This window comes from Heterodontus francisci, chromosome 37 (assembly GCF_036365525.1).
Source record: "Heterodontus francisci isolate sHetFra1 chromosome 37, sHetFra1.hap1, whole genome shotgun sequence".
NCBI classification, from domain to species: domain Eukaryota; kingdom Metazoa; phylum Chordata; class Chondrichthyes; order Heterodontiformes; family Heterodontidae; genus Heterodontus; species Heterodontus francisci.
In genome coordinates, this window is record NC_090407.1 from 18935600 (window position 1) to 18963486 (window position 27887).

The 27887-nt window shown below is 68.6% G+C and overlaps 1 protein-coding gene across 2 annotated transcripts in view; it reads left to right on the forward strand.

The window, feature by feature from the left end:
* chd5 (chromodomain helicase DNA binding protein 5) overlaps window positions 1-27887 on the forward strand; it is a 237282-nt gene that overhangs the window by 89272 nt on the left and 120123 nt on the right. The gene's annotated exons all lie outside the window — the stretch shown is intronic.

Genomic DNA, 27887 nt, shown 5'->3' on the forward strand with positions numbered 1-27887 from the left:
TCCGAGCGCTGGCATCCTGTCCCTCCGAGCGCTGGCATCCTGTCCCTCCGAGCGCTGGCATCCTGTCTCTCCGAGCGCTGGCATCCTGTCTCTCCGAGCGCTGGCATCCTGTCTCTCCGAGCGCTGGTATCCTGACTCTCCGAGCAAAGGTATTCTGTCCCTCCGAGCGCTGGCATCCTGGCCCTCCGAGCGCTGGCATCCTGTCTCTCCGAGCGCTGGCATCCTGTCTCTCCGAGCGCTGGTATCCTGACTCTCCGAGCAAAGGTATTCTGTCCCTCCGAGCGCTGGCATCCTGGCCCTCCGAGCGCTGGCATCCTGTCCCTCCGAGCGCTGGCATCCTGTCCCTCCGAGCGCTGGCATCCTGTCCCTCCGAGCGCTGGCATCCTGTCCCTCCGAGGGCTGGCATCCTGTCCCTCCGAGCGCTGTCATTCTGTCCCTCCGAGCGCTGGCATGCTGTCCCTCCGAGCGCTGGCATGCTGTCCCTCCGAGCGCTGGCATTCTGGCCCTCCGAGCAAAGGCATCCTGTCCCGCCGAGAGCTGGCATTCGGTCCCTCCGAGCAAAGGCATACTGTCCCTCCGAGCGCTGGCATCCTGGCCCTCCGAGCGCTGACATCCTGGCCCTCCGAGCGCTGGCATTCTGACCCTCCGAGCGCTGGCATTCTGACCCTCCGAGCGCTGGCAGTCTGTCCCTCCGAGCAAAGGCATCCTGTCCCGCCGAGAGCTGGCATTCTGTCCCTCCGAGCGCTGTCATTCTGTCCCTCCGAGCGCTGTCATTCTGTCCCTCCGAGCGCTGTCATTCTGTCCCTCCGAGCAAAGGCATCCTGTCCCGCCGAGAGCTGGCATCCTGTCCCTCCGAGCGCTGGCATCCGGGCCCCCCGAGCGCTGGCATTTTGTCCCTCCGAGCGCTGGCATTCGGTCCCTCCGAGCGCTGGCATTCAGTCCCTCCGAGCGCTGGCATTCGGTCCCTCCGAGCAAAGGCATCCTGTCCCTCCGAGCGCTGGCATCCTGTCCCTCCGAGCGCTGGCATCCTGTCCCTCCGAGAGCTGGCAACCTGGCCCTCCGAGTGCTGGCATCCTGGCCCTCCGAGCGCTGGCATCCTGGCCCTCCGTGCGCTGGCATCCTGACCCTCCGAGCGCTGGCATCCTGGCCCTCGAGCGCTGGCATTCTGTCCCTCCAAGCGCTGGCATTCTGTCCCTCCGAGCAAAGGCATTCTTTCCCTCCGAGCAAAGGCATTCTGTCCCTCCGAGCGCTGGCATCCTGTCCCTCCGAGCAAAGGCATCCTGTCCCGCCGAGAGCTGGCATCCTGTCCCTCCGAGCGCTGGCATCCGGGCCCTCCGAGCGCTGGCATCCTGTCCCTCCGAGCGCTGGCATTCTGTCCCTCCGAGCGCTGGCATTCTGACCCTCCGAGCGCTGGCATTCTGACCCTCCGAGCAAAGGCATCCTGTCCCTCCGAGCGCTGGCATTCCGTCCCTCCGGGCGCTGGCATTCCGTCCCTCCGGGCGCTGGCATTCCGTCCCTCCGGGCGCTGGCATCCAGTCCCTCCGGGCGCTGGCATCCTGTCCCTCCGGGCGCTGGCATCCTGTCCCTCCGAGCGCTGGCATTCTGTCCCCACGAGCAAAGGCATCCTGTCCCCACGATCAAAGGCATCCTGTCCCTCCGATCAAAGGCATCCTGTCCCTCCGATCAAAGGCATCCTGTCCCTCCGAGTGCTGGCATCCTGTCCCTCCGAGGGCTGGCATCCTGTCCCTCCGAGCGCTGGCATCCTGTCCCTCCGAGGGCTGGCATCCTGTCCCTCCGAGGGCTGGCATCCGGTGCGTCCGAGCGCTGGCATTCCGTGCCTCCGAGCAAAGGCATTCCGTCCCTCCGAGCGATGGCATTCGGTCCCTCCGAGCGCTGGCATTCGGTCCCTCCGAGCGCTGGCATTCGGTCCCTCCGAGCGCTGGCATTCTGTCCCTTCGAGCTAAGGCATTCCGTCCCTCCGAACGTTGGCATTCCGTCCCACCGAAGAAAGGCATTCCGTCCCTCCGAGCGCTGGCATTCCGTCCCTCCGAGCGCTGGGATCCTGTCCCTCCGAGCGCTGGGATCCTGTCCCTCCGAGCGCTGGGATCCTGTCCCTCCGAGCGCTGGGATCCTGTCCCTCCGAGCGCTGGGATCCTGTCCCTCCGAGCGCTGGGATCCTGTCCCTCCGAGCGCTGGCATCCTGTCCCTCCGAGCGCTGGCATCCTGTCCCTCCGAGCGCTGGCATCCTGTCCCTCCGAGCGCTGGCATTCTATCTCTCCGAGCCAAGGCATTCCGTACCTCCGAGCGCTGGCATCCTGTCCCTCCGAGCGCTGGCATGCTGTCCCTCCGAGCGCTGGCATGCTGTCCCTCCGAGCGCTGGCATGCTGTCCCTCCGAGCGCTGGCATGCTGTCCCTCCGAGCGCTGGCATGCTGTCCCTCCGAGCGCTGGGATCCTGTCCCTCCGAGCGCTGGCATCCTGTCCCTCCGAGCGCTGGCATGCTGTCCCTCCGAGCGCTGGCATGCTGTCCCTCCGAGCGCTGGCATGCTGTCCCTCCGAGCGCTGGCATCCTGTCCCTCCGAGGGCTGGCATCCTGTCCCTCCGAGCGCTGGCATCCTGTCCCTCCGAAAGCTGTCATCCTGTCCCTCCGAGCGCTGGCATGCTGTCCCTCCGAGCGCTGGCATGCTGTCCCTCCGAGCGCTGGCATGCTGTCCCTCCGAGCGCTGGCATGCTGTCCCTCCGAGCGCTGGCATCCTGTCCCTCCGAGCAAAGGCATCCTGTCCCTCCGAGCGCTGGCATGCTGTCCCTCCGAGCGCTGTCATGCTGTCCCTCCGAGCGCTGGCATGCTGTCCCTCCGAGCGCTGGCATCCTGGCCCTCCGAGCGCTGGCATCCTGTCCCTCCGAGCGCTGGCATTCTGTCCCTCCGAGCGCTGGCATCCTGTCCCTCCGAGCGCTGGCATCCTGTCCCTCCGAGCAAAGGCATCCTGTCCCGCCGAGAGCTGGCATTCTGTCCCTCCGAGCGCTGGCATTCTGGCCCTCCGAGCGCTGGCATTCTGACCCTCCGAGCGCTGGCATTCTGTCCCTCCGAGCGCTGGCATCCTGTCCCTCCGAGCGCTGGCATCCTGTCCCTCCGAGCGCTGGCATCCTGTCCCTCCGAGCGCTGGCATCCTGTCCCTCCGAGCGCTGGCATCCTGGCCCTCCGAGCGCTGGCATCCTGGCCCTCCGAGCGCTGGCATCCTGTCCCTCCGAGCGCTGGCATTCTGTCCCTCCGAGCAAAGGCATCCTGTCCCGCCGAGAGCTGGCATGCTGTCCCTCCGAGCAAAGGCATCCTGGCCCTCCGAGCGCTGGCATTCTGGCCCTCCGAGCGCTGGCATTCTGACCCTCCGAGCGCTGGCATTCTGTCCCTCCGAGCGCTGTCATCCTGTCCCTCCGAGCGCTGTCATCCTGTCCCGCCGAGCGCTGTCATCCTGTCCCGCCGAGCGATGTCATCCTGTCCCTCCGAGCGCTGGCATCCTGTCCCTCCGAGCGCTGGCATCCTGTCCCTCCGAGCGCTGGCATCCTGTCCCTCCGAGCGCTGGCATCCTGTCCCTCTGAGCAAAGGCATTCTGTCCCCGCGAGCAAAGGCATCCTGTCCCCGCGAGCAAAGGCATTCTGTCCCTCCGATTAAAGGCATTCTGTCCCTCCGAGCGCTGTCATCCTTGCCCTCCGAGCGCTGTCATCCTTGCCCTCCGAGCGCTGTCATCCTTGCCCTCCGAGCGCTGTCATCCTTGCCCTCCGAGCGCTGTCATCCTTGCCCTCCGAGCGCTGGCATTCTGTCCCTCCGAGCGCTGGCATCCTGTCCCTCCGAGCAAACTCATTCTGTCCCCACGAGCAAAGGCATCCTGTCCCTCCGAGCGCTGGCATTCCGTCCCTCCGAGCAAAGGCATCCTGTCCCTCCAAGCAAAGGCATCCTGTCCCTCCAAGCAAAGGCATTCTGTCCCCACGAGCAAAGGCATCCTGTCCCTCCGAGCAAAGGCATCCTGTCCCTCCGAGCGCTGGCATCCTGTCCCTCCGAGCACTGGCATCCTGTCCCTCCGAGCGCTGGCATGCTGTCCCTCCGAGCGCTGGCATGCTGTCCCTCCGAGCGCTGGCATGCTGTCCCTCCGAGCGCTGTCATCCTGTCCCTCCGAGCGCTGTCATCCTGTCCCTCCGAGCGCTGTCATCCTGTCCCTCCGAGCGCTGTCATCCTGTCCCTCCGAGGGCTGGCATCCTGTCCCTCCGAGCAAATGCATCCTGTCCCTCCGAGGGCTGGCATCCTGTCCCTCCGAGGGCTGGCATCCTGTCCCTCCGAGCGCTGTCATTCTGTCCCTCCGAGCGCTGGCATGCTGTCCCTCCGAGCGCTGGCATGCTGTCCCTCCGAGCGCTGGCATTCTGGCCCTCCGAGCAAAGGCATCCTGTCCCGCCGAGAGCTGGCATTCGGTCCCTCCGAGCAAAGGCATACTGTTCCTCCGAGCGCTGGCATCCTGGCCCTCCGAGCGCTGGCATCCTGGCCCTCCGAGCGCTGGCATCCTGGCCCTCCGAGCGCTGGCATCCTGGCCCTCCGAGCGCTGGCATTCTGACCCTCCGAGCGCTGGCATTCTGACCCTCTGAGCTCTGGCATTCTGACCCTCCGAGCGCTGGCAGTCTGTCCCTCCGAGCAAAGGCATCCTGTCCCGCCGAGAGCTGGCATTCTGTCCCTCCGAGCGCTGTCATTCTGTCCCTCCGAGCGCTGTCATTCTGTCCCTCCGAGCGCTGTCATTCTGTCCCTCCGAGCGCTGTCATTCTGTCCCTCCGAGCGCTGGCATCCTGTCCCTCCGAGCAAAGGCATCCTGTCCCGCCGAGAGCTGGCATTTTGTCCCTCCGAGCAAAGGCATCCTGTCCCTCCGAGCGCTGGCATCCTGTCCCTCCGAGCGCTGGCATCCTGGCCCTCCGAGCGCTGGCATCCGGGCCCCCCGAGCGCTGGCATCCGGGCCCCCCGAGCGCTGGCATCCGGGCCCCCCGAGCGCTGGCATCCGGGCCCCCCGAGCGCTGGCATCCGGGCACCCCGAGCGCTGGCATCCGGGCCCCCCGAGCGCTGGCATCCGGGCCCCCCGAGCGCTGGCATCCGGGCCCCCCGAGCGCTGGCATCCGGGCCCCCCGAGCGCTGGCATCCGGGCCCCCCGAGCGCTGGCATCCGGGCCCCCCGAGCGCTGGCATCCGGGCCCCCCGAGCGCTGGCATCCGGGCCCCCCGAGCGCTGGCATCCTGGCCCCCCGAGCGCTGGCATCCTGGCCCCCCGAGCGCTTTCATCCTGGCCCCCCGAGCGCTTTCATCCTGGCCCCCCGAGCGCTGGCATTCTGTCCCTCCGAGCGCTGGCATTCTGTCCCTCCGAGCGCTGGCATCCTGTCTCTCCGAGCGCTGGCATCCTGTCTCTCCGAGCGCTGGTATCCTGACTCTCCGAGCAAAGGTATTCTGTCCCTCCGAGCGCTGGCATTCTGGCCCTCCGAGCGCTGGCATCCTGGCCCTCCGAGCGCTGGCATCCTGTCCCTCCGAGCGCTGGCATCCTGTCCCTCCGAGCGCTGGCATTCTGCCCCCACGAGCACTGGCATCCTGTCCCTCCGAGCACTGGCATCCTGTCCCTCCGAGCGCTGGCATTCTGTCCCTCCGAGCGCTGGCATCCTGGCCCTCCGAGCAAAGGCATTCTGTCCCCACGTGCAAAGGCATCCTGTCCCTCCGAGCAAAGGCATCCTGTCCCTCCGAGCAAAGGCATCCTGTCCCGCCGAGAGCTGGCATTCTGTCCCTCCGAGCGCTGTCATTCTGTCCCTCCGAGCGCTGTCATTCTGTCCCTCCGAGCGCTGTCATTCTGTCTCTCCGAGCGCTGGCATCCTGTCCCTCCGAGCAAAGGCATCCTGTCCCGCCGAGAGCTGGCATTTTGTCCCTCCGAGCAAAGGCATCCTGTCCCTCCGAGCGCTGGCATCCTGTCCCTCCGAGCGCTGGCATCCTGGCCCTCCGAGCGCTGGCATCCGGGCCCCCCGAGCGCTGGCATCCGGGCCCCCCGAGCGCTGGCATCCGGGCCCCCAGAGCGCTGGCATCCGGGCCCCCCGAGCGCTGGCATCCGGGCCCCCCGAGCGCTGGCATCCGGGCCCCCCGAGCGCTGGCATCCTGGCCCCCCGAGCGCTGGCATCCTGGCCCCCCGAGCGCTTTCATCCTGGCCCCCCGAGCGCTTTCATCCTGGCCCCCCGAGCGCTGGCATTCTGTCCCTCCGAGCGCTGGCATCCTGTCTCTCCGAGCGCTGGCATCCTGTCTCTCCGAGCGCTGGTATCCTGACTCTCCGAGCAAAGGTATTCTGTCCCTCCGAGCGCTGGCATTCTGCCCCCACGAGCAAAGGCATCCTGTCCCTCCGAGCACTGGCATTCTGTCCCTCCGAGCGCTGGCATTCTGTCCCTCCGAGCGCTGGCATTCTGTCCCTCCGAGCGCTGGCATCCTGGCCCTCCGAACGCTGGCATCCTGGCCCTCCGAGCAAAGGCATTCTGTCCCCACGTGCAAAGGCATCCTGTCCCTCCGAGCAAAGGCATCCTGTCCCTCCGAGCGAAGGCATCCTGTCCCTCCGAGCGCTGGTATCCTGGCCCTCCGTGCGCTGGCATTCTGTCCCCACGAGCAAAGGCATCCTGTCCCTCCGAACAAAGGCATCCTGTCCCTCCGAGCAAAGGCATTCTGTCCCTCCGAGCGCTGGCATTCGGTCCCTCCGAGCGCTGGCATTCGGTCCCTCCGAGCGCTGGCATTCGGTCCCTCCGAGCAAAGGCATCCTGTCCCTCCGAGCGCTGGCATCCTGGCCCTCCCAGAGCTGGCATCCTGGCCCTCCGAGCGCTGGCATCCTGGCCCTCCGAGCGCTGGCATCCTGGCCCTCCGAGCGCTGGCATCCTGGCCCTCCGAGCGCTGGCATCCTGGCCCTCCGAGCGCTGGCATCCTGGCCCTCCGAGCAAAGGCATCCTTTCCCTCCGAGCAAAGGCATCCTTTCCCTCCGAGCAAAGGCATCCTTTCCCTCCGAGCAAAGGCATCCTGGCCCTCCGAGCGCTGGCATCCTGTCCCTCCGAGCGCTGGCATCCTGACCCTCCGAGCAAAGGCATTCTGTCCCTCCGAGCGCTGGCATCCTGTCCCTCCGAGCGCTGGCATCCTGTCCCTCCGAGCGCTGGCATCCTGACCCTCCGAGCAAAGGCATTCTGTCCCTCCGAGCGCTGGCATTCGGTCCCTCCGAGCGCTGGCATTCGGTCCCTCCGAGCGCTGGCATTCGGTCCCTCCGAGCGCTGGCATTCGGTCCCTCCGAGCGCTGGCATTCGGTCCCTCCGAGCGCTGGCATTCGGTCCCTCCGGGCGCTTGCATTCGGTCCCTCCGAGCAAAGGCATCCTGTCCCTCCGAGCAAAGGCATCCTGTCCCTCCGAGCGCTGGCATCCTGGCCCTCCGAGCGCTGGCATCCTGGCCCTCCGAGCGCTGGCATCCTGGCCCTCCGAGCGCTGGCATCCTGGCCCTCCGAGCGCTGGCATCCTGGCCCTCCGAGCGCTGGCATCCTGGCCCTCCGAGCGCTGGCCACCTGGCCCTCCGAGCGCTGGCCACCTGGCCCTCCGAGCGCTGGCATCCTGGCCCTCCGAGCGCTGGCATCCTGGCCCTCCGAGCGCTGGCATTCTGTCCCTCCGAGCGCTGGCATTCTGTCCCTCCGAGCGCTGGCATTCTGACCCTCCGAGCGCTGGCATTCTGACCCTCCGAGCAAAGGCATCCTGTCCCTCCGAGCGCTGGCATTCCGTTCCTCCCTGCACAGGTATTCCGTCCCTCCGGGCGCTGGCATTCCGTCCCTCCGGGCGCTGGCATCCTGTCCCTCCGGGCGCTGGCATCCTGTCCCTCCGAGCGCTGGCATCCTGTCCCTCCGAGCACTGGCATTCTGTCCCTCCGAGCGCTGGCATCCTGTCCCTCCGAGCGCTGGCATCCTGTCCCTCCGAGCGCTGGCATCCTGTCCCTCCGAGCGCTGGCATTCTGTCCCTCCGAGCGCTGGCATTCGGTCCCTCCGAGCGCTGGCATTCTGTCCCCACGAGCAAAGGCATCCTGTCCCCCCGATCAAAGGCATCCTGTCCCTCCGATCAAAGGCATCCTGTCCCTCCGAGCGCTGGCATCCTGTCCCCACGATCAAAGGCATCCTGTCCCCCCGATCAAAGGCATCCTGTCCCTCCGAGCGCTGGCATCCTGTCCCTCCGAGGGCTGGCATCCTGTCCCTCCGAGGGCTGGCATCCGGTTCCTCCGAGGGCTGGCATTCTGTCCATCCGAGCGCCGTCATCCTGTCCCTCCGAGCGCCGTCATCCTGTCCCTCCGAGCGCTGTCATTCTGTCCATCCGAGCGCCGTCATCCTGTCCCTCCGAGCGCCGTCATCCTGTCCCTCCGGGCGCTGGCATTCCGTCCCTCCGGGCGCTGGCATTCCGTCCCTCCGGGCGCTGGCATTCCGTCCCTCCGGGCGCTGGCATTCCGTCCCTCCGGGCGCTGGCATTCTGTCCCTCCGAGCGCTGGCATCCGGTCCCTCCGAGCGCTGGCATCCGGTCCCTCCGAGCGCTGGCATCCGGTCCCTCCGAGCGCTGGCATCCGGTCCCTCCGAGCGCTGGCATCCGGTCCCTCCGAGCGCTGGCATTCGGTCCCTCCGAGCGCTGGCATTCTGTCCCTCCGAGCGCTGGCATTCTGTCCCTCCGAGCGCTGGCATTCTGTCCCCATGAGCAAAGGCATTCTGTCCCCACGAGCAAAGGCATCCTGTCCCTCCGATCAAAGGCATCCTGTCCCTCCGATCAAAGGCATCCTGTCCCTCCGATCAAAGGCATCCTGTCCCTCCGAGGGCTGGCATCCTGTCCCTCTGAGCGCTGGCATCCTGTCCCTCCGAGCATTGGCATCAGGTCCCTCCGAGCGCTGGCATTCTGTCCCTCCGTGCGCTGGCATTCCGTCCCTCCGGGCGCGGGCATTCCGTCCCTCCGGGCGCGGGCATTCCGTCCCTCCGGGCGCTGGCATCCGGTCCCTCCGAGCGCTGGCATTCTGTCCCTCCGAGGGCTGGCATGCTGTCCCTCCGAGGGCTGGCATCCGGTCCCTCCGAGCGCTGGCATTCGGTCCCTCCGAGCGCTGGCATTCTGTCCCTCCGAGCGCTGGCATTCTGTCCCTCCGAGCGCTGGCATTCTGTCCCTCCGTGCGCTGGCATTCTGTCCCGCCGTGCGCTGGCATTCCGACCCTCCGAGCGCAGGTATTCCGTCCCTCCGGGCGCTGGCATTCCGTCCCTCCGGGCGCTGGCATTCCGTCCCTCCGGGCGCTGGCATCCCGTCCCTCCGAGCGCTGGCATTCTGTCCCTCCGAGCATTGGCATCAGGTCCCTCCGAGCGCTGGCATCCGGTCCCTCCGAGCGCTGGCATCCGGTCCCTCCGAGCGCTGGCATCCGGTCCCTCCGAGCGCTGGCATTCTGTCCCTCCGAGCGCTGGCATTCTGTCCCCAGGAGCAAAGGCATCCTGTCCCTCCGATCAAAGGCATCCTGTCCCTCCGATCAAAGGCATCCTGTCCCTCCGAGGGCTGGCATCCTGTCCCTCCGAGGGCTGGCATCCTGTCCCTCCGAGCGCCGGCATCCTGACGCTCCGAGCGCCGGCATTCTGTCCCTCCGAGCGCCGGCATCCTGTCCCTCCGAGCGCCGGCATCCTGTCCCTCCGAGCGCCGGCATCCTGTCCCTCCGAGCGCCGGCATCCTGTCCCTCCGAGCGCCGGCATCCTGTCCCTCCGAGCGCCGGCATCCTGTCCCTCCGAGCGCCGGCATCCTGTCCCTCCGAGCGCCGGCATCCTGTCCCTCCGAGCGCCGGCATCCTGTGCCTCCGAGCGCCGGCATCCTGTCCCTCCGAGCGCCGGCATCCTGTCCCTCCGAGCGCCGGCATCCTGTCCCTCCGAGCGCCGGCATTCTGTCCCTCCGAGCGCTGGCATTCCGACCCTCCGAGCGCCGGCATCCTGTCCCTCCGAGCGCCGGCATCCTGTCCCTCCGAGCGCCGGCATCCTGTCCCTCCGAGCGCCGGCATCCTGTCCCTCCGAGCGCCGGCATCCTGTGCCTCCGAGCGCCGGCATCCTGTGCCTCCGAGCGCCGGCATCCTGTGCCTCCGAGCGCCGGCATCCTGTGCCTCCGAGCGCCGGCATCCTGTCCCTCCGAGCGCCGGCATCCTGTCCCTCCGAGCGCTGGCATTCTGTCCCTCCGAGCGCTGGCATTCTGTCCCTCCGTGCGCTGGCATTCTGTCCCGCCGTGCGCTGGCATTCCGACCCTCCGAGCGCAGGTATTCCGTCCCTCCGGGCGCTGGCATTCCGTCCCTCCGGGCGCTGGCATTCCGTCCCTCCGGGCGCTGGCATCCCGTCCCTCCGAGCGCTGGCATTCTGTCCCTCCGAGCATTGGCATCAGGTCCCTCCGAGCGCTGGCATCCGGTCCCTCCGAGCGCTGGCATCCGGTCCCTCCGAGCGCTGGCATCCGGTCCCTCCGAGCGCTGGCATTCTGTCCCTCCGAGCGCTGGCATTCTGTCCCTCCGAGTGCTGGCATTCTGTCCCCAGGAGCAAAGGCATCCTGTCCCTCCGATCAAAGGCATCCTGTCCCTCCGATCAAAGGCATCCTGTCCCTCCGAGGGCTGGCATCCTGTCCCTCCGAGGGCTGGCATCCTGTCCCTCCGAGCGCCGGCATCCTGACGCTCCGAGCGCCGGCATTCTGTCCCTCCGAGCGCCGGCATCCTGTCCCTCCGAGCGCCGGCATCCTGTCCCTCCGAGCGCCGGCATCCTGTCCCTCCGAGCGCCGGCATCCTGTCCCTCCGAGCGCCGGCATCCTGTCCCTCCGAGCGCCGGCATCCTGTCCCTCCGAGCGCCGGCATCCTGTCCCTCCGAGCGCCGGCATCCTGTGCCTCCGAGCGCCGGCATCCTGTCCCTCCGAGCGCCGGCATCCTGTCCCTCCGAGCGCCGGCATCCTGTCCCTCCGAGCGCCGGCATTCCGTCCCTCCGAGCGCTGGCATTCCGACCCTCCGAGCGCCGGCATCCTGTCCCTCCGAGCGCCGGCATCCTGTGCCTCCGAGCGCCGGCATCCTGTGCCTCCGAGCGCCGGCATCCTGTGCCTCCGAGCGCCGGCATCCTGTCCCTCCGAGCGCTGGCATTCTGTCCCTCCGAGCGCTGGCATTCTGTCCCTCCGAGCGCTGGCATTCCGACCCTCCGAGCAAAGGCATCCTGTCCCTCCGAGCGCTGGCATCCTGTCCCTCCGAGCGCTGGCAATCTGTCCCTCCGAGCGCTGGCATTCGGTCCCTCCGAGCGCTGGCATTCGGTCCCTCCGAGCGCTGGCAATCTGTCCCTCCGAGCGCTGGCAATCTGTCCCTCCGAGCGCTGGCATTCGGTCCCTCCGAGCGCTGGCATTCTGTCCCTCCGGGCGCTGGCATCCTGTCCCTCCGGGCGCTGGCATCCTGTCCCTCCGAGCGCCGGCATCCTGTCCCTCAGAGCAAAGGCATCCTGTCCCTCCGGGCGCTGGCATTCTGTCCCTCCGAGCGCTGGCATCCTGTCCCTCCGAGCGCCGGCATCCTGTCCCTCAGAGCAAAGGCATCCTGTCCCTCCGGGCGCTGGCATTCTGTCCCTCCGAGCGCCGGCATCCTGTCCCTCCGAGCGCCGGCATCCTGTCCCTCCGAGCGCCGGCATCCTGTCCCTCCGAGCGCCGGCATTCTGTCCCTCCGAGCGCCGGCATCCTGTCCGTCCGAGCGCTGGCATTCTGTCCCTCCGAGCGCTGGCATCCTGGCCCTCCGAGCGCCGGCATCCTGTCCCCAGGAGCAAAGGCATCCTGTCCCTCAGAGCAAAGGCATCCTGTCCCTCCGAGCGCCGGCATCCTGTCCCCAGGAGCAAAGGCATCCTGTCCCTCCGATCAAAGGCATCCTGTCCCTCTGATCAAAGGCATCCTGTCCCTCCGAGGGCTGGCATCCTGTCCCTCCGAGGGCTGGCATCCTGTCCCTCCGAGCGCCGGCATCCTGACGCTCCGAGCGCCGGCATTCTGTCCCTCCGAGCGCCGGCATCCTGTCCCTCCGAGCGCCGGCATCCTGTCCCTCCGAGCGCCGGCATCCTGTCCCTCCGAGCGCCGGCATCCTGTCCCTCCGAGCGCCGGCATCCTGTCCCTCCGAGCGCCGGCATCCTGTCCCTCCGAGCGCCGGCATCCTGTGCCTCCGAGCGCCGGCATCCTGTCCCTCCGAGCGCCGGCATCCTGTCCCTCCGAGCGCCGGCATCCTGTCCCTCCGAGCGCCGGCATTCTGTCCCTCCGAGCGCTGGCATTCCGACCCTCCGAGCGCCGGCATCCTGTCCCTCCGAGCGCCGGCATCCTGTGCCTCCGAGCGCCGGCATCCTGTGCCTCCGAGCGCCGGCATCCTGTGCCTCCGAGCGCCGGCATCCTGTCCCTCCGAGCGCTGGCATTCTGTCCCTCCGAGCGCTGGCATTCTGTCCCTCCGAGCGCTGGCATTCCGACCCTCCGAGCAAAGGCATCCTGTCCCTCCGAGCGCTGGCATCCTGTCCCTCCGAGCGCTGGCAATCTGTCCCTCCGAGCGCTGGCATTCGGTCCCTCCGAGCGCTGGCATTCGGTCCCTCCGAGCGCTGGCAATCTGTCCCTCCGAGCGCTGGCAATCTGTCCCTCCGAGCGCTGGCATTCGGTCCCTCCGAGCGCTGGCATTCGGTCCCTCCGAGCGCTGGCATTCTGTCCCTCCGGGCGCTGGCATCCTGTCCCTCCGGGCGCTGGCATCCTGTCCCTCCGAGCGCCGGCATCCTGTCCCTCAGAGCAAAGGCATCCTGTCCCTCCGGGCGCTGGCATTCTGTCCCTCCGAGCGCTGGCATCCTGTCCCTCCGAGCGCCGGCATCCTGTCCCTCAGAGCAAAGGCATCCTGTCCCTCCGGGCGCTGGCATTCTGTCCCTCCGAGCGCCGGCATCCTGTCCCTCCGAGCGCCGGCATCCTGTCCCTCCGAGCGCCGGCATCCTGTCCCTCCGAGCGCCGGCATTCTGTCCCTCCGAGCGCCGGCATCCTGTCCCTCCGAGCGCTGGCATTCTGTCCCTCCGAGCGCTGGCATCCTGGCCCTCCGAGCGCTGGCATCCTGTCCCTCAGAGCAAAGGCATCCTGTCCCTCCGGGCGCTGGCATCCTGTCCCTCCGAGCGCCGGCATCCTGTCCCTCAGAGCAAAGGCATCCTGTCCCTCCGAGCGCCGGCATCCTGTCCCTCCGAGCGCCGGCATCCTGTCCCTCCGAGCGCCGGCATCCTGTCCCTCCGAGCGCCGGCATCCTGTCCCTCCGAGCGCCGGCATCCTGTCCCTCCGAGCGCCGGCATCCTGTCCCTCCGAGCGCCGGCATCCTGTCCCTCCGAGCGCCGGCATCCTGTCCCTCCGAGCGCCGGCATCCTGTCCCTCCGAGCGCCGGCATTCTGTCCCTCCGAGCGCCGGCATTCTGTCCCTCCGAGCGCCGGCATCCTGTCCCTCCGAGCGCCGGCATCCTGTCCCTCCGAGCGCCGGCATCCTGTCCCTCCGAGCGCCGGCATCCTGTCCCTCCGAGCGCCGGCATCCTGTCCCTCCGAGCGCCGGCATTCTGTCCCTCCGAGCGCTGGCATTCTGTCCCTCCGAGCGCTGGCATTCGGTCCCTCCGAGCGCTGGCATTCGGTCCCTCCGAGCGCTGGCATTCTGTCCCTCCGTGTGCTGGCATTCTGTCCCTCCGTGCGCTGGCATTCTGACCCTCCGAGCGCAGGTATTCCGTCCCTCCGGGCGCTGGCATTCCGTCCCTCCGGGCGCTGGCATTCCGTCCCTCCGGGCGCTGGCATTCCGTCCCTCCGAGCGCTGGCATTCTGTCCCTCCGAGCGTTGGCATCCTGTCCCTCCGAGCGTTGGCATCAGGTCCCTCCGAGCGCTGGCATCCGGTCCCTCCGAGCGCTGGCATTCTGTCCCTCCGAGCGCTGGCATCCTGTCCCTCCGAGGGCTGGCATCCTGTCCCTCCGATCAAAGGCATCCTGTCCCTCCGATGGCTGGCATCCTGTCCCTCCGAGGGCTGGCATCCTGTCCCTCCGAGCGCCGGCATCCTGACGCTCCGAGCGCCGGCATCCTGACGCTCCGAGCGCCGGCATTCTGTCCCTCCGAGCGCCGGCATTCTGTCCCTCCGAGCGCCGGCATTCTGTCCCTCCGAGCGCCGGCATCCAGTCCCTCCGAGCGCCGGCATCCTGTCCCTCCGAGCGCCGGCATTCTGTCCCTCCGAGCGCAGGCATCCTGGCCCTCCGAGCGCAGGCATCCTGGCCCTCCGAGCGCTGGCATCCTGGCCCTCCGAGCAAAGGCATTCTGTCCCGCCGAGAGCTGGCATTCTGTCCCTCTGAGCAAAGGCATCCTGGCCCTCCGAGCGCTGGCATCCTGGCCCTCCGAGCGCTGGCATTCCGTCCCTCCGAGCGCTGGCATTCCGTCCCTCCGAGCGCTGGCATTCCGTCCCTCCGAGCAAAGGCATTCCGTCCCTCCGAGCGCTGGCATTCCGCCCTTCCGAGCAAAGGCATTCCGACCCTCCGAGCGCTGGCATTCCGTCCCTCCGTGCGCTGGCATTCCGTCCCTCCCAGCAAAGGCATTTTGTCCCTCCGAGCGCTGGCATGCTGTCCCTCCGAGCGCTGTCATGCTGTCCCTCCGAGCGCTGGCATCCTGTCCCTCCGAGGGCTGGCATCCTGTCCCTCCGAGGAAAGGCATGCTGTCCCTCCGAGCGCTGGCATGCTGTCCCTCCGAGGGCTGGCATCCTGTCCCTCCGAGGAAAGGCATGCTGTCCCTCCGAGCGCTGGCATGCTGTCCCTCCGAGCGCTGTCATGCTGTCCCTCCGAGCGCTGGCATCCTGTCCCTCCGAGGGCTGGCATCCTGTCCCTCCGAGGAAAGGCATGCTGTCCCTCCGAGCGCTGGCATGCTGTCCCTCCGAGCGCTGGCATCCTGTCCCTCCGAGCGCTGGCATCCTGGCCCTCCGAGCGCTGGCATCCTGGCCCTCCGAGCGCTGGCATCCTGTCCCTCCGAGCGCTGGCATCCTGTCCCTCCGAGCAAAGGCATCCTGTCCCTCCGAGCAAAGGCATCCTGTCCCTCCGAGGGCTGGCATCCTGTCCCTCAGAGCGCTGTCATCCTGTCCCTCCGAGCGCTGGCATCCTGTCCCTCCGAGCGCTGGCATTCTGTCCCTCCGAGCAAAGGCATCCTGTCCCTCCGAGCAAAGGCATCGTGTCCCTCCGAGGGCTGGCATCCTGTCCCTCAGAGCGCTGTCATCCTGTCCCTCCGAGCGCTGGCATCCTGTCCCTCCGAGCAAAGGCATCCTGTCCCTCCGAGCAAAGGCATCCTGTCCCTCCGAGGGCTGGCATCCTGTCCCTCCGAGCGCTGTCATCCTGTCCCTCCGAGCGCTGGCATCCTGGCCCTCCGAGCGCTGGCATCCTGGCCCTCCGAGCGCTGGCATTCTGTCCCTCCGAGCAAAGGCATCCTGTCCCTCCGAGCAAAGGCATCGTGTCCCTCCGAGGGCTGGCATCCTGTCCCTCAGAGCGCTGTCATCCTGTCCCTCCGAGCGCTGTCATCCTGTCCCTCCGAGCGCTGGCATGCTGTCCCTCCGAGCGCTGGCATGCTGTCCCTCCGAGCGCTGGCATGCTATCCCTCCGAGCGCTGGCATCCTGTCCCTCCGAGCGCTGGCATCCTGTCCCTCCGAGCGCTGGCATCCTGTCCCTCCGAGCGCTGGCATCCTGTCCCTCCGAGCGCTGGCATCCTGTCCCTCCGAGCAAAGGCATCCTGTCCCTCCGAGGGCTGGCATCCTGTCCCTCCGAGGGCTGGCATCCTGTCCCTCCGAGCGCTGGCATGCTGTCCCTCCGAGCGCTGGCATGCTGTCCCTCCGAGCGCTGGCATCCTGGCCCTCCGAGCGCTGGCATCCTGGCCCTCCGAGCGCTGGCATCCTTGCCCTCCGAGCGCTGGCATCCTGGCCCTCCGAGCGCTGGCATTCTGTCCCTCCGAGCGCTGGCATCCTGTCCCTCCGAGCGCTGGCATTCTGTCCCTCCGAGCGCTGGCATTCTGTCCCTCCGAGCGCTGGCATCCTGTCCTGCCGAGAGCAGGCATTCTGTCCCTCCGAGAGCAGGCATTCTGTCCCTCCGAGCGCTGGCATTCTGTCCCTCCGAGCGCTGGCATTCTGTCCCTCCGAGCGCTGGCATCCTGGCCCTCCGAGCGCTGGCATCCTGGCCCTCCGAGCGCTGGCATCCTGGCCCTCTGAGCGCTGGCATCCTGGCCCTCCGAGCGCTGGCATTCTGGCCCTCCGAGCGCTGGCATTCTGTCCCTCCGAGCGCTGGCATTCTGTCCCTCCGAGCAAAGGCATCCTGTCCCGCCGAGCGCTGTCATTCTGTCCCTCCGAGCGCTGTCATTCTGTCCCTCCGAGCGCTGTCATTCTGTCCCTCCGAGCGCTGGCATCCTGTCCCTCCGAGCGCTGGCATTCTGTCCCTCCGAGCAAAGACATTCTGTCCCCGCGAGCAAAGGCATCCTGTCCCCGCGAGCAAAGACATTCTGTCACTCCGATTAAAGGCATTCTGTCCCTCCGAGCGCTGGCATTCTGTCCCTCCGTGCGCTGTCATCCTTGCCCTCCGAGCGCTGTCATCCTTGCCCTCCGAGCGCTGGCATTCTGTCCCTCCGAGCGCTGGCATTCTGTCCCTCCGAGCGCTGGCATTCTGTCCCTCCGAGCGCTGGCATCCTGTCCCTTCGAGCAAACGCATTCTGTCCCCACGAGCAAAGGCATCCTGTCCCTCCGAGCGCTGGCATTCCGTCCCTCCGAGCGCTGGCATTCCGTCCCTCCGAGCAAAGGCATCCTGTCCCTCCGAGCAAAGGCATTCTGTCCCCACGAGCAAAGGCATCCTGTCTCTCCGAGCGCTGGCATCCTGTCCCTCCGAGGGCTGGCACGCTGTCCCTCCGAGCGCCGGCACGCTGTCCCTCCGAGCGCCGGCACTCTGTCCCTCCGAGCGCTGGCATCCTGTCCCTCCGAGCGCTGGCATCCTGTCCCTCCGAGGGCTGGCATCCTGTCCCTCCGAGGGCTGGCATCCTGTCCCTCCGAGCAAAGGCATCCTGTCCCTCCGAGCGCTGGCATCCTGTCCCTCCGAGCGCTGGCATCCTGTCCCTCCGACGGCTGGCATCCTGTCCCTCCGAGCGCTGGCATGCTGGCCCTCCGAGCGCTGGCATGCTGGCCCTCCGAGCGCTGGCATCCTGGCCCTCCGAGCGCTGGCATCCTGGCCCTCCGAGCGCTGGCATCCTGGCCCTCCGAGCGCTGGCATCCTGTCCCTCCGAGCGCTGGCATCCTGTCCCTCCGAGCGCTGGCATCCTGGCCCTCCGAGCGCTGGCATTCTGACCCTCCGAGCGCTGGCATTCTGACCCTCCGAGCGCTGGCATTCTGTCCCTCCGAGCAAAGGCATCCTGTCCCGCCGAGAGCTGTCATTCTGTCCCTCCGAGCGCTGTCATTCTGTCCCTCCGAGCGCTGTCATTCTGTCCCTCCGAGCGCTGGCATCCTGTCCCTCCGAGCGCTGGCATCCTGGCCCTCCGAGCGCTGGCATCCTGGCCCTCCGAGCGCTGGCATCCTGGCCCTCCGAGCGCTGGCATCCTGGCCCTCCGAGCGCTGGCATCCTGGCCCTCCGAGCGCTGGCCACCTGGCCCTCCGAGCGCTGGCCACCTGGCCCTCCGAGCGCTGGCATCCTGGCCCTCCGAGCGCTGGCATTCTGTCCCTCCGAGCAAAGGCATCCTGTCCCTCCGAGCGCTGGCATTCTGTCCCGCCGAGCGCTGGCATTCTGTCCCTCCGAGCGCTGGCATTCTGACCCTCCGAGCGCTGGCATTCTGACCTTCCGAGCAAAGGCATCCTGTCCCTCCGAGCGCTGGCATTCCGTCCCTCCCTGCACAGGTATTCCGTCCCTCCGGGCGCTGGCATTCCGTCCCTCCGGGCGCTGGCATTCCGTCCCTCCGGGCGCTGGCATCCTGTCCCTCCGGGCGCTGGCATCCTGTCCCTCCGAGCGCTGGCATTCTGTCCCTCCGAGCGCTGGCATCAGGTCCCTCCGAGCGCTGGCATTCTGTCCCTCCGAGCGCTGGCATCAGGTCCCTCCGAGCGCTGGCATCCAGTCCCTCCGAGCGCTGGCATCCAGTCCCTCCGAGCGCTGGCATCCTGTCCCTCCGAGCGCTGGCATCCAGTCCCTCCGAGCGCTGGCATCCTGTCCCTCCGAGCGCTGGCATCCAGTCCCTCCGAGCGCTGGCATCCTGTCCCCACGAGCAAAGGCATTCTGTCCCCACGAGCAAAGGCATTCTGTCCCCACGAGCAAAGGCATCCTGTCCCCCCGATCAAAGGCATCCTGTCCCTCCGATCAAAGGCATCCTGTCCCTCCGAGCAAAGGCATTCTGTCCCTCCGAGGGCTGGCATCCTGTCCCTCAGAGCGCTGTCATCCTGTCCCTCCGAGCGCTGGCATTCTGTCCCTCCGAGCGCTGGCATTCTGTCCCTCCGAGCGCTGGCATTCTGTCCCTCCGAGCGCTGGCATTCTGTCCCTCCGTGCGCTGGCATTCTGTCCCGCCGTGCGCTGGCATTCCGACCCTCCGAGCGCAGGTATTCCGTCCCTCCGGGCGCTGGCATTCCGTCCCTCCGGGCGCTGGCATTCCGTCCCTCCGGGCGCTGGCATCCCGTCCCTCCGGGCGCTGGCATTCTGTCCCTCCGAGCGCTGGCATTCTGTCCCTCCGAGCATTGGCATCAGGTCCCTCCGAGCGCTGGCATCCGGTCCCTCCGAGCGCTGGCATCCGGTCCCTCCGAGCGCTGGCATTCTGTCCCTCCGAGCGCTGGCATTCTGTCCCCAGGAGCAAAGGCATCCTGTCCCTCCGATCAAAGGCATCCTGTCCCTCCGATCAAAGGCATCCTGTCCCTCCGAGGGCTGGCATCCTGTCCCTCCGAGGGCTGGCATCCTGTCCCTCCGAGCGCCGGCATCCTGACGCTCCGAGCGCCGGCATTCTGTCCCTCCGAGCGCCGGCATCCTGTCCCTCCGAGCGCCGGCATCCTGTCCCTCCGAGCGCCGGCATCCTGTCCCTCCGAGCGCCGGCATCCTGTCCCTCCGAGCGCCGGCATCCTGTCCCTCCGAGCGCCGGCATCCTGTCCCTCCGAGCGCCGGCATCCTGTCCCTCCGAGCGCCGGCATCCTGTCCCTCCGAGCGCCGGCATCCTGTCCCTCCGAGCGCCGGCATCCTGTCCCTCCGAGCGCCGGCATCCTGTCCCTCCGAGCGCCGGCATCCTGTCCCTCCGAGCGCCGGCATCCTGTCCCTCCGAGCGCCGGCATTCTGTCCCTCCGAGCGCTGGCATTCCGACCCTCCGAGCGCCGGCATCCTGTCCCTCCGAGCGCCGGCATCCTGTCCCTCCGAGCGCCGGCATCCTGTGCCTCCGAGCGCCGGCATCCTGTGCCTCCGAGCGCCGGCATCCTGTGCCTCCGAGCGCCGGCATCCTGTCCCTCCGAGCGCCGGCATTCTGTCCCTCCGAGCGCTGGCATTCTGTCCCTCCGGGCGCTGGCATTCCGTCCCTCCGGGCGCTGGCATTCCGTCCCTCCGGGCGCTGGCATTCCGTCCCTCCGGGCGCTGGCATCCCGTCCCTCCGAGCGCTGGCATTCTGTCCCTCCGAGCATTGGCATCAGGTCCCTCCGAGCGCTGGCATCCGGTCCCTCCGAGCGCTGGCATCCGGTCCCTCCGAGCGCTGGCATCCGGTCCCTCCGAGCGCTGGCATTCTGTCCCCAGGAGCAAAGGCATCCTGTCCCTCCGATCAAAGGCATCCTGTCCCTCCGATCAAAGGCATCCTGTCCCTCCGATCAAAGGCATCCTGTCCCTCCGAGGGCTGGCATCCTGTCCCTCCGAGGGCTGGCATCCTGTCCCTCCGAGCGCCGGCATCCTGACGCTCCGAGCGCCGGCATTCTGTCCCTCCGAGCGCCGGCATCCTGTCCCTCCGAGCGCCGGCATCCTGTCCCTCCGAGCGCCGGCATCCTGTCCCTCCGAGCGCCGGCATCCTGTCCCTCCGAGCGCCGGCATCCTGTCCCTCCGAGCGCCGGCATCCTGTCCCTCCGAGCGCCGGCATCCTGTCCCTCCGAGCGCCGGCATCCTGTCCCTCCGAGCGCCGGCATCCTGTGCCTCCGAGCGCCGGCATCCTGTGCCTCCGAGCGCCGGCATCCTGTCCCTCCGAGCGCCGGCATCCTGTCCCTCCGAGCGCCGGCATCCTGTCCCTCCGAGCGCCGGCATCCTGTCCCTCCGAGCGCCGGCATTCCGACCCTCCGAGCGCCGGCATCCTGTCCCTCCGAGCGCCGGCATCCTGTCCCTCCGAGCGCCGGCATCCTGTGCCTCCGACGGCCGGCATCCTGTGCCTCCGAGCGCCGGCATCCTGTGCCTCCGAGCGCCGGCATCCTGTCCCTCCGAGCGCCGGCATTCTGTCCCTCCGAGCGCTGGCATTCTGTCCCTCCGAGCGCTGGCATTCCGACCCTCCGAGCAAAGGCATCCTGTCCCTCCGAGCGCTGGCATCCTGTCCCTCCGAGCGCTGGCAATCTGTCCCTCCGAGCGCTGGCATTCGGTCCCTCCGAGCGCTGGCATTCGGTCCCTCCGAGCGCTGGCAATCTGTCCCTCCGAGCGCTGGCAATCTGTCCCTCCGAGCGCTGGCATTCGGTCCCTCCGAGCGCTGGCATTCGGTCCCTCCGAGCGCTGGCATCCTGTCCCTCCGGGCGCTGGCATCCTGTCCCTCCGAGCGCCGGCATCCTGTCCCTCAGAGCAAAGGCATCCTGTCCCTCCGGGCGCTGGCATTCTGTCCCTCCGAGCGCTGGCATCCTGTCCCTCCGAGCGCCGGCATCCTGTCCCTCCGAGCGCCGGCATCCTGTCCCTCCGGGCGCTGGCATCCTGTCCCTCCGAGCGCCGGCATCCTGTCCCTCCGAGCGCCGGCATCCTGTCCCTCCGAGCGCCGGCATTCTGTCCCTCCGAGCGCCGGCATCCTGTCCCTCCGAGCGCTGGCATCCTGTCCCTCCGAGCGCTGGCATCCTGGCCCTCCGAGCGCTGGCATCCTGTCCCTCAGAGCAAAGGCATCCTGTCCCTCCGGGCGCTGGCATCCTGTCCCTCCGAGCGCCGGCATCCTGTCCCTCCGAGCGCCGGCATCCTGTCCCTCCGAGCGCCGGCATCCTGTCCCTCCGAGCGCCGGCATCCTGTCCCTCCGAGCGCCGGCATCCTGTCCCTCCGAGCGCCGGCATCCTGTCCCTCCGAGCGCCGGCATCCTGTCCCTCCGAGCGCCGGCATCCTGTCCCTCCGAGCGCCGGCATCCTGTCCCTCCGAGCGCCGGCATCCTGTCCCTCCGAGCGCCGGCATCCTGTCCCTCCGAGCGCCGGCATCCTGTCCCTCCGAGCGCCGGCATCCTGTCCCTCCGAGCGCCGGCATCCTGTCCCTCCGAGCGCCGGCATCCTGTCCCTCCGAGCGCCGGCATCCTGTCCCTCCGAGCGCCGGCATCCTGTCCCTCCGAGCGCCGGCATTCTGTCCCTCCGAGCGCCGGCATTCTGTCCCTCCGAGCGCTGGCATTCGGTCCCTCCGAGCGCTGGCATTCGGTCCCTCCGAGCGCTGGCATTCGGTCCCTCCGAGCGCTGGCATTCTGTCCCTCCGTGTGCTGGCATTCTGTCCCTCCGTGCGCTGGCATTCTGACCCTCCGAGCGCAGGTATTCCGTCCCTCCGGGCGCTGGCATTCCGTCCCTCCGGGCGCTGGCATTCCGTCCCTCCGAGCGCTGGCATTCTGTCCCTCCGAGCGTTGGCATCCTGTCCCTCCGAGCGCTGGCATCCGGTCCCTCCGAGCGCTGGCATCCGGTCCCTCCGAGCGCTGGCATTCTGTCCCTCCGAGCGCTGGCATTCTGTCCCTCCGAGCGCTGGCATCCTGTCCCTCCGAGGGCTGGCATCCTGTCCCTCCGATCAAAGGCATCCTGTCCCTCCGATGGCTGGCATCCTGTCCCTCCGAGGGCTGGCATCCTGTCCCTCCGAGGGCTGGCATCCTGTCCCTCCGAGCGCCGGCATCCTGACGCTCCGAGCGCCGGCATCCTGACGCTCCGAGCGCCGGCATTCTGTCCCTCCGAGCGCCGGCATTCTGTCCCTCCGAGCGCCGGCATCCAGTCCCTCCGAGCGCCGGCATCCTGTCCCTCCGAGCGCCGGCATCCTGTCCCTCCGAGCGCCGGCATCCTGTCCCTCCGAGCGCCGGCATTCTGTCCCTCCGAGCGCTGGCATCCTGGCCCTCCGAGCGCAGGCATCCTGGCCCTCCGAGCGCTGGCATCCTGGCCCTCCGAGCAAAGGCATTCTGTCCCGCCGAGAGCTGGCATTCTGTCCCTCTGAGCAAAGGCATCCTGGCCCTCCGAGCGCTGGCATCCTGGCCCTCCGAGCGCTGGCATTCCGTCCCTCCGAGCGCTGGCATTCCGTCCCTCCGAGCGCTGGCATTCCGTCCCTCCGAGCAAAGGCATTCCGTCCCTCCGAGCGCTGGCATTCCGCCCTTCCGAGCAAAGGCATTCCGACCCTCCGAGCGCTGGCATTCCGTCCCTCCGTGCGCTGGCATTCCGTCCCTCCCAGCAAAGGCATGCTGTCCCTCCGAGCGCTGGCATGCTGTCCCTCCGAGCGCTGTCATGCTGTCCCTCCGAGCGCTGGCATCCTGTCCCTCCGAGGGCTGGCATCCTGTCCCTCCGAGGAAAGGCATGCTGTCCCTCCGAGCGCTGGCATCCTGGCCCTCCGAGCGCTGGCATCCTGGCCCTCCGAGCGCTGGCATCCTGGCCCTCCGAGCGCTGGCATCCTGTCCCTCCGAGCAAAGGCATCCTGTCCCTCCGAGCAAAGGCATCCTGTCCCTCCGAGGGCTGGCATCCTGTCCCTCAGAGCGCTGTCATCCTGTCCCTCCGAGCGCTGGCATCCTGGCCCTCCGAGCGCTGGCATCCTGTCCCTCCGAGCAAAGGCATCCTGTCCCTCTGAGCAAAGGCATCCTGGCCCTCCGAGCGCTGGCATTCCGGCCCTCCGAGCGCTGGCATTCCGTCCCTCCGAGCGCTGGCATTCCGTCCCTCCGAGCGCTGGCATTCCGTCCCTCCGAGCAAAGGCATTCCGTCCCTCCGAGCGCTGGCATTCCGCCCTTCCGAGCAAAGGCATTCCGACCCTCCGAGCGCTGGCATTCCGTCCCTCCGTGCGCTGGCATTCCGTCCCTCCCAGCAAAGGCATTTTGTCCCTCCGAGCGCTGGCATTCGGTCCCTCCGAGCGCTGGCAATCTGTCCCTCCGAGCGCTGGCAATCTGTCCCTCCGAGCGCTGGCATTCGGTCCCTCCGAGCGCTGGCATTCGGTCCCTCCGAGCGCTGGCATTCGGTCCCTCCGAGCTCTGGCATTCTGTCCCTCCGGGCGCTGGCATCCTGTCCCTCCGGGCGCTGGCATCCTGTCCCTCCGGGCGCTGGCATCCTGTCCCTCCGAGCGCCGGCATCCTGTCCCTCAGAGCAAAGGCATCCTGTCCCTCCGAGCGCCGGCATCCTGTCCCTCAGAGCAAAGGCATCCTGTCCCTCCGGGCGCTGGCATCCTGTCCCTCCGAGCGCCGGCATCCTGTCCCTCAGAGCAAAGGCATCCTGTCCCTCCGAGCGCTGGCATTCTGTCCCTCCGAGCGCTGGCATCCTGTCCCTCCGAGCGCCGGCATCCTGTCCCTCCGAGCGCCGGCATCCTGTCCCTCCGAGCGCCGGCATTCTGTCCCTCCGAGCGCCGGCATCCTGTCCCTCCGAGCGCTGGCATTCTGTCCCTCCGAGCGCTGGCATCCTGGCCCTCCGAGCGCTGGCATCCTGTCCCTCCGAGCGCTGGCATCCTGTCCCTCCGAGCGCTGGCATCCTGTCCCTCCGGGCGCTGGCATCCTGTCCCTCCGAGCGCCGGCATCCTGTCCCTCAGAGCAAAGGCATCCTGTCCCTCCGAGCGCCGGCATCCTGTCCCTCCGAGCGCCGGCATCCTGTCCCTCCGAGCGCCGGCATCCTGTCCCTCCGAGCGCTGGCATCCTGTCCCTCCGAGCGCTGGCATCCTGTCCCTCCGGGCGCTGGCATCCTGTCCCTCCGAGCGCCGGCATCCTGTCCCTCAGAGCAAAGGCATCCTGTCCCTCCGAGCGCCGGCATCCTGTCCCTCCGAGCGCCGGCATCCTGTCCCTCCGAGCGCCGGCATCCTGTCCCTCCGAGCGCCGGCATCCTGTCCCTCCGAGCGCCGGCATCCTGTCCCTCCGAGCGCCGGCATCCTGTCCCTCCGAGCGCCGGCATCCTGTCCCTCCGAGCGCCGGCATCCTGTCCCTCCGAGCGCCGGCATCCTGTCCCTCCGAGCGCTGGCATCCTGTCCCTCCGGGCGCTGGCATCCTGTCCCTCCGAGCGCCGGCATCCTGTCCCTCAGAGCAAAGGCATCCTGTCCCTCCGAGCGCCGGCATCCTGTCCCTCCGAGCGCCGGCATCCTGTCCCTCCGAGCGCCGGCATCCTGTCCCTCCGAGCGCCGGCATCCTGTCCCTCCGAGCGCCGGCATCCTGTCCCTCCGAGCGCCGGCATTCTGTCCCTCCGAGCGCCGGCATCCTGTCCCTCCGAGCGCCGGCATCCTGTCCCTCCGAGCGCCGGCATCCTGTCCCTCCGAGCGCCGGCATCCTGTCCCTCCGAGCGCCGGCATCCTGTCCCTCCGAGCGCCGGCATCCTGTCCCTCCGAGCGCCGGCATCCTGTCCCTCCGAGCGCCGGCATCCTGTCCCTCCGAGCGCCGGCATTCTGTCTCTCCGAGCGCCGGCATTCTGTCCCTCCGAGCGCCGGCATTCGGTCCCTCCGAGCGCTGGCATTCGGTCCCTCCGAGCGCTGGCATTCGGTCCCTCCGAGCGCTGGCATTCTGTCCCTCCGTGTGCTGGCATTCTGTCCCTCCGTGCGCTGGCATTCTGACCCTCCGAGCGCAGGTATTCCGTCCCTCCGGGCGCTGGCATTCCGTCCCTCCGGGCGCTGGCATTCCGTCCCTCCGGGCGCTGGCATTCCGTCCCTCCGAGCGCTGGCATTCCGTCCCTCCGAGCGTTGGCATCCTGTCCCTCCGAGCGTTGGCATCAGGTCCCTCCGAGCGCTGGCAACCGGTCCCTCCGAGCGCTGGCATTCTGTCCCTCCGAGCGCTGGCATTCTGTCCCTCCGAGCGCTGGCATTCTGTCCCTCCGAGCGCTGGCATTCGGTCCCTCCGAGCGCTGGCATTCGGTCCCTCCGAGCGCTGGCATTCGGTCCCTCCGAGCTCTGGCATTCTGTCCCTCCGGGCGCTGGCATCCTGTCCCTCCGGGCGCTGGCATCCTGTCCCTCCGAGCGCCGGCATCCTGTCCCTCAGAGCAAAGGCATCCTGTCCCTCCGAGCGCCGGCATCCTGTCCCTCAGAGCAAAGGCATCCTGTCCCTCCGGGCGCTGGCATCCTGTCCCTCCGAGCGCCGGCATCCTGTCCCTCAGAGCAAAGGCATTCTGTCCCTCCGTGCGCTGGCATTCTGTCCCTCCGAGCGCTGGCATCCTGTCCCTCCGAGCGCCGGCATCCTGTCCCTCAGAGCAAAGGCATCCTGTCCCTCCGGGCGCTGGCATTCTGTCCCTCCGAGCGCCGGCATCCTGTCCCTCCGAGCGCCGGCATCCTGTCCCTCCGAGCGCCGGCATTCTGTCCCTCCGAGCGCCGGCATCCTGTCCCTCCGAGCGCTGGCATTCTGTCCCTCCGAGCGCTGGCATCCTGGCCCTCCGAGCGCTGGCATCCTGTCCCTCCGAGCGCTGGCATCCTGTCCCTCCGAGCGCTGGCATCCTGTCCCTCCGGGCGCTGGCATCCTGTCCCTCCGAGCGCCGGCATCCTGTCCCTCAGAGCAAAGGCATCCTGTCCCTCCGAGCGCCGGCATCCTGTCCCTCCGAGCGCCGGCATCCTGTCCCTCCGAGCGCCGGCATCCTGTCCCTCCGAGCGCTGGCATCCTGTCCCTCCGAGCGCTGGCATCCTGTCCCTCCGGGCGCTGGCATCCTGTCCCTCCGAGCGCCGGCATCCTGTCCCTCAGAGCGAAGGCATCCTGTCCCTCCGAGCGCCGGCATCCTGTCCCTCCGAGCGCCGGCATCCTGTCCCTCCGAGCGCCGGCATCCTGTCCCTCCGAGCGCCGGCATCCTGTCCCTCCGAGCGCCGGCATCCTGTCCCTCCGAGCGCCGGCATCCTGTCCCTCCGAGCGCCGGCATCCTGTCCCTCCGAGCGCCGGCATCCTGTCCCTCCGAGCGCCGGCATCCTGTCCCTCCGAGCGCCGGCATCCTGTCCCTCCGAGCGCCGGCATCCTGTCCCTCCGAGCGCCGGCATTCTGTCCCTCCGAGCGCCGGCATCCTGTCCCTCCGAGCGCCGGCATCCTGTCCCTCCGAGCGCCGGCATCCTGTCCCTCCGAGCGCCGGCATCCTGTCCCTCCGAGCGCCGGCATCCTGTCCCTCCGAGCGCCGGCATCCTGTCCCTCCGAGCGCCGGCATCCTGTCCCTCCGAGCGCCGGCATCCTGTCCCTCCGAGCGCCGGCATTCTGTCCCTCCGAGCGCCGGCATTCGGTCCCTCCGAGCGCCGGCATTCGGTCCCTCCGAGCGCCGGCATTCGGTCCCTCCGAGCGCTGGCATTCGGTCCCTCCGAGCGCTGGCATTCTGTCCCTCCGTGTGCTGGCATTCTGTCCCTCCGTGCGCTGGCATTCTGACCCTCCGAGCGCAGGTATTCCGTCCCTCCGGGCGCTGGCATTCCGTCCCTCCGGGCGCTGGCATTCCGTCCCTCCGGGCGCTGGCATTCCGTCCCTCCGAGCGCTGGCATTCCGTCCCTCCGAGCGTTGGCATCCTGTCCCTCCGAGCGTTGGCATCAGGTCCCTCCGAGCGCTGGCAACCGGTCCCTCCGAGCGCTGGCATTCTGTCCCTCCGAGCGCTGGCATTCTGTCCCTCCGAGCGCTGGCATCCTGTCCCTCCGAGGGCTGGCATCCTGTCCCTCCGAGGGCTGGCATCCTGTCCCTCCGATCAAAGGCATCCTGTCCCTCCGATGGCTGGCATCCTGTCCCTCCGAGGGCTGGCATCCTGTCCCTCCGAGCGCCGGCATCCTGACGCTCCGAGCGCCGGCATCCTGACGCTCCGAGCGCCGGCATCCTGACGCTCCGAGCGCCGGCATTCTGTCCCTCCGAGCGCCGGCATTCTGTCCCTCCGAGCGCCGGCATCCAGTCCCTCCGAGCGCCGGCATCCTGTCCCTCCGAGCGCCGGCATCCTGTCCCTCCGAGCGCCGGCATTCTGTCCCTCCGAGCGCCGGCATCCTGGCCCTCCGAGCAAAGGCATTCTGTCCCGCCGAGAGCTGGCATTCTGTCCCTCTGAGCAAAGGCATCCTGGCCCTCCGAGCGCTGGCATTCCGTCCCTCCCAGCAAAGGCATTTTGTCCCTCCGAGCGCTGGCATGCTGTCCCTCCGAGCGCTGTCATGCTGTCCCTCCGAGCGCTGGCATCCTGTCCCTCCGAGGAAAGGCATGCTGTCCCTCCGAGCGCTGGCATGCTGTCCCTCCGAGCGCTGGCATCCTGGCCCTCCGAGCGCTGGCATCCTGGCCCTCCGAGCGCTGGCATCCTGTCCCTCCGAGCAAAGGCATCCTGTCCCTCCGAGCAAAGGCATCCTGTCCCTCCGAGGGCTGGCATCCTGTCCCTCAGAGCGCTGGCATCCTGTCCCTCCGAGCGCTGGCATCCTGTCCCTCCGAGCGCTGGCATCCTGGCCCTCCGAGCGCTGGCATCCTGGCCCTCCGAGCGCTGGCATTCTGTCCCTCCGAGCAAAGGCATCCTGTCCCTCCGAGCAAAGGCATCGTGTCCCTCCGAGGGCTGGCATCCTGTCCCTCAGAGCGCTGT